Genomic DNA, 6,144 nt, shown 5'->3' on the forward strand with positions numbered 1-6,144 from the left:
CAGTGTTGTAGCAATTGTTGGAGAGCACATAGAAACCTGAAAGAGACTTCATCTTCTTCATCTTCTCAATCACTTTTCTTCAAGAACATCAACACATAACCATTCTTGTTCTTTGGATTAAAGGATTATCGAGATAACGTTCAGTGGTACGATCAAGGATCTAGCTGTGGTTTGCAGTGGAACGATCGAGGATCTAGCTGAGTTGAAGATTGAAGGGGGTTTCGAGGAAAAACCTACTGGTTTATCCTTCAAGAACTGGAGTGTTCTTGAGGGTTTGTGAGTCACGTTTGCAGAACAGATTCAGCCGTAGCGTTGCGTTTGGAGATCGGGGGATTTCGCAAGCAGGTCGTGGAACCGGTGAATTGTTTGCAGTTTCGTGCAGGAAATTCTTGATCGTGCTCAGATCAAGTGAAGGTTCATACAAGAAGAAGTTCTTAGAATTTAGAATTCTGTCTTTGTATCATAACCTTGTATCAACGAATTCGGCAATAATTGATAATCAAAGTTCTCAATTTCATTTGAAATTGAGAGGGAGACGTACCCACACGCGAGGACGACGTGGGGAACTTCCTTACCAAATCTCTGCGTATCGTATTCTTACCTTACTCCTCTTTACGTTTAAAACAGTTTTAGCAATTTGAGTTAGTGTATTGTGATTGTTCCTTTTGCAAGACAGCAGTGGCAAGAAAACCTTTTTAATTAAACTCTACTGCTGTTCACCATTGATCACACTCACACCAACTGTTTGACAAAATTGTTAGCTAAGTTTTACTCATTGGAAATAGACTTTAATGATAAGTGCATTCAATTAGCTAAAATTCTGGTGTGGATTGTTTCTGTCATTCTTATTCAAATCCAGCATTAAACTCGTGTGTCCGGTTTTCTAGTAGCGGTTCAGAATAGACGGAAGTCGATTCGGGACTGAATTTTTCCGCCAACTTTAAAAACTCTGATAAAACTTTAAATCCGTTAAATTTTAAAGAGGTGATCTATTCACCCCCCCTCTCGATCACTAGCCACACCGTCTAACAAGTGGTATCAGAGCGCCGGTTCGCTGGTGCTCAGTGGCTGCCTGTAACAGTATGGATTCTGAACCAAAGGGGGCGTATAATAGAGCGCCTATTTTCAACGGTGAAAATTACGGCTACTGGAAAGACTGCATGCGAGTTCATATAAATTCTGTGGATAGGTTAGTATGGGCTGCCATTGAAAATGGTCCGTTTCAAATTACTATGACAAATGCGGCTGGCGCCATAGTACCTAAACCAGAAGATGATTGGAATGAGAAAGATGAGAAAAAGTGGTCGTGTGATTGGAAAGCTCGAAACATGCTAATTTCAGCACTTGGTGTTGATGAGTATTATCGAGTATCTCATTACACGACAGCTAAAGAAATGTGGGATGCTTTGGAAGTTGCCCATGAGGGTACTACTGAAGTAAAACAGTCCCGCATTAACACACTCAATCAAGAGTTTGAGCTCTTTCGCATGAAACAAGGAGAATCTATCTCCGACATGCAAAAGAGATTCACTCATCTAACTAACCGATTGAATGCGCTTGGAAAACCTATTTCCAATGAAAATGCTACTAATAAAATTCTCAGGTGTCTTAGCAGGGAGTGGCAACCTAAAGTAACAGCAATTAAGGAAGCCAACGATCTCACAAGACTTACGATTACAACTCTGTTTGGAAAGCTGGAAGAACATCAGCAAGCATTGGAAAGTCTTGAAAAATATGAGAACAAAAGTAAGAAGGAAAAGGAGAAGAAAAGAGACAAAGAGGGAGAGAAGAAGCCAATAGCTCTTGTGGCCTCTAGCTCTAAGTCCTCACGAAAAGAGCAAAGCGACAATGATTCAAGTAGTGACAAAGACTCGGATGATGAGGAAATGGGACTGTTTGTAAGGAGATATAATAGATTCATTCGAAAGAATGGAGTCAAGCATTCCGACAAAAATCTCATGAAGTTTCGAAGACAATTTATAAATCCGAAACAAGAAGAGAACAAGAAGAATAGAGGAAGAGGATCCTGTTTTAATTGTGGTAAATCCGGACATTATAAAACGGACTGCCCTATGAAGTATAAGGATCAAAGAAAAGATTCACCAAAAGGGTACAGCAAACAAAGAAGAGCGTACATTGCATGGGAAAGTGATAGTGATTCATCAAGCACACAAAGCTCAAGTGATGGTGATGAAGCAGCAAATCTGTGCCTTATGGCTCACACAAAAAATCTGTCCTACCACAAGAAGAAAAACAATGACAAAAAGGTAAAACAAGCCTATTACAATAATTTCTCCTCTATGTCTTTTTCGGAACTAAAAATAGCTTTTGAAAAACTGCATAACGAAGCTGTAGATGCTTTTAAAAGACTATCTTCCGACAAACATATTTTCTCATTTTTGGAAGGTAAAGTAAACAAAGCTGAAAATGATTTAGAAGCATTGAAAGCTAGTATTGCAGAAAATTCAAAAACTATTGACATTGATGGATGTAGTAGAGTTAGGTATTGTGACGCTTGTTATATTTGGCAAAAAGAGGTAAACACTCTTAAGGTCAAATTAAAGAAGGCGCTACAACCTAAAGTTACTTATGCCATTGACTCTAGGTTGTTTAAGAAGTCATTAAATCCTCCATATGCAAAATACTCTTTTATTCTAAAGGATTCAATGAACAAGAAACAACAAACACATCATCATGGTTTATGTCATTATTGTTGTCATGCTGGCCATACCATTGAGAAATGCAAGTTTAGGAGATTTCTTGTCCCTAAAGGTATTTATCAATGGAAGCCAAAAGGCAACCATGTTAGCACTTACCCACTTGGACCCAATGAAAATTGGGTACCAACTTCTCTCTTTTGATATTGTAGGATGAGTGCCTTGCCTCCGCAGATAGAAGGTGGTTTCTTGACAGCGGCTGCTCGAGGCACATGACCGGTGACATATCGCTTTTTATAGACTTCAAGGCAAAGAAGAAGGGATATGTTACTTATGGAGACAATAACAAAGGAGCTATACTCGGCAAAGGTAGTGTAGGTAATCCCTCCACCACTACTATCTCAAATGTCCATCTAGTAGAGGGACTTAAACACAATTTGTTGAGCATAAGTCAACTATGCGACATGGGCTATAAAGTTTCGTTCACAAAAACTTGCTGCATAATTGAACATGCTGAACAGAACATTGTGTTTAAGGGTGTAAGAGTAAACAATATCTATATGCTTGACCTGTTTGATGTACCTTTAACAAGTACTAAATGTCTAGTCACCTTGAATGATGATTCTTGGCTTTGGCATAGACGCTTAGCGCATGTTAATTTTGATTTGCTTAATAAGGTTGTATCTAAGGATCTAGTAGTCGGTCTACCAAAAATAAAATTTTCAAAAGACCACCTATGTGACGCGTGCCAAATGGGAAAGCAAACGAGGGTCTCTTTTAAATCTAAAAACGTAATTTCAACTTCACGACCCCTTGAGCTTCTCCATATGGATCTCTTTGGACCTTCTAGGACAAAGAGCCTAGGTGGAAATTACTATGGCTTTGTAATAGTTGATGACTACTCTAGATTTACTTGGACTATATTCCTTCATAGCAAAGATGAAACTTTTTCTGCTTTTAAAAACTTTGCAAACCTGTCCCAAAACAAAATGAATTCCAAAATAGTTACAATTCGTAGCGATCATGGTGGTGAGTTTCAAAATTATCACTTTGAGAAGTTCTGTGACAAGTATGGCATTGAGCATAATTTTTCAGCTCCTCGAACTCCACAACAAAATGGCGTTGTGGAGCGTAAAAATTGTGTTTTAGAGGAGTTGGCAAGAACAATGCTTAATGAGGGCGGATTACCAAAATACTTTTGGGCTGATGCTGTCAGCACAGCCTGTTATGTTTTAAACAGAATCTTAATTCGCCCTATTTTAAATAAAACTCCTTATGAACTTTTGAAAGGAAGAAAACCAAACTTGTCACATCTTCACGTATTCGGTTGTAAATGTTTTGTTTTGAATAACGGTAAGGAAAATATTGGGAAGTTTGATGCAAAAGCGGATGAAGGTATCTTTCTTGGTTACTCACTGTCAAGTAAAGCATATAGAGTGTATAATAAGCGTTTACTTACTGTTGAAGAATCTGTTCATGTTTCTTTTGATGAGTCTTATCCGAAAAATGTCGGAAAAGGTATTTCTTTTGATGACGCAGGTGTATCTACAGAAGACATACTCAAGGAAGCTGTGGAGGAAACTGATCAGTCCAAAACAGCTGCCCATGAGAAGGAGGAAGATACTAGTCATGAAGAAAATGAGGAAGAAAAGACAGCTGAAGTGAAGGAACTTCCAACAGCTTGGAAATCCTCAAAAGACCATCCCATTGACAACATCTTGGGAGACATTTCAAAGGGAGTAATGACCCGTTCTAAGATAAGTAACTTTTTTCTCACTTCGCGTTTGTTTCACAAGTAGAACCTAAAAATGCCAAAGAGGCCTTGATTGATGAATTTTGGCTAATGGCCATGCAAGAAGAGCTAAATCAATTTAAAAGAAATGACGTTTGGGAACTTGTCCCTCGTCCGCGAGATCATCATATCATAGGCACTAAGTGGGTTTTTAGAAATAAGCTTGATGAAAACGAAGTGATTACTAGGAACAAGGCACGTTTAGTAGCACAAGGGTATAACCAAGAGGAGGGCATAGACTATGAGGAAACTTATGCTCCAGTTGCTCGCCTTGAAGCTATACGTCTTTTGCTGGCCTATGCGTGTTCTAAGGATTTTAAGCTTTACCAAATGGACGTAAAGAGTGCTTTTCTTAATGGTGTCATAAATGAAGAAGTATATGTTTCACAACCTCCTGGTTTTGAAAATGCTGAAAATCCAGATCATGTTTACAAATTAAAACGAGCTTTGTATGGTCTTAAACAAGCCCCTCGGGTTTGGTATGAAAGGCTTAGCAAATTCCTAATTGATCATGGATATTCAAGAGGTAAGGTGGATAATACTCTCTTTATTAAACACAAAGGGAAGCACATTCTTTTAGTTCAAGTTTATGTCGACGATATAATATTTGGTTCAACTAACATACACTTGGTCGAAGAATTTTCTAAGGTTATGCAGGGTGAATTTGAGATGAGTCTAATGGGGGAGCTGAACTACTTTCTAGGACTGCAAATAAAGCAACTTGATGAGGGTACAGCAGTATGTCAAACAAAATACTGCAGAGAACTACTCAAGCGCTTTGGAATGAATGACTCAAAATCAATTGACACCCCAATGCCTACCAACGGAAATCTAGATAAGGATGAGCATGGTAAGTGTGTAGATGTCAAAAAGTTCAGAGGTATGATTGGATCTCTCTTGTATCTTTCTGCTTCTAGACCTGACATCATGTTTAGTGTTTGTATGTGTGCACGCTATCAATCAAATCCTAAGGAATCGCACCTAAAAGCGGTGAAGCGCATATTTAGATATCTTCACGGAACACCTAAATATGGGCTTTGGTATTCCAAAGGAAGTGATTGTAGTTTAGTAGGGTACTCCGATTCTGATTTTGCTGGCTGCAAATCAGATAGGAAAAGCACAAGTGGTACATGTCACCTGTTTTCAAATTCCTTGGTAAGTTGGCATAGCAAAAAGCAGGTTTCTGTGGCTTTGTCAACTGCAAAGGCGGAATACGTTGCAGCCGATAGTTGTTGCGCTCAGATTTTATGGCTGAAGCAGCAACTACAAGACTTCAACATTCAGCTCAAACGTATTCCTATCAAATGTGACAACACTAGTGCCATAAACCTTACTAAAAACCCTGTTTTACACTCACGCACTAAACACATAGAGATTAGACATCACTTTCTTCGCGACCATGTTGAAAAAGAAGACGTTGTATTTGAGCACGTTGACTCCAAAAATCAGCTTGCTGATATTTTCACTAAACCTTTGGCAACGGAACCTTTCTTCAACATTCATCGTGAATTAGGGATCCTAGATCTTTCTCATTTGATGTCTTAAGCATGTTGCCTCTTAATTATATTATGCCTCATCATAGTTGATAAGACTTGTTTTAGATGTCAATTATCCATCACAAGATTACGCCAACAGAGGTAATATCAATCCTTTCTACAATTCTCTTATTGCTAAGTGATTGTGTATGTTAGAACA

The sequence above is a fragment of the Lathyrus oleraceus genome, chromosome 7 (assembly GCF_024323335.1).
Source record: "Lathyrus oleraceus cultivar Zhongwan6 chromosome 7, CAAS_Psat_ZW6_1.0, whole genome shotgun sequence".
In the NCBI taxonomy this organism is placed as follows: domain Eukaryota; kingdom Viridiplantae; phylum Streptophyta; class Magnoliopsida; order Fabales; family Fabaceae; genus Lathyrus; species Lathyrus oleraceus.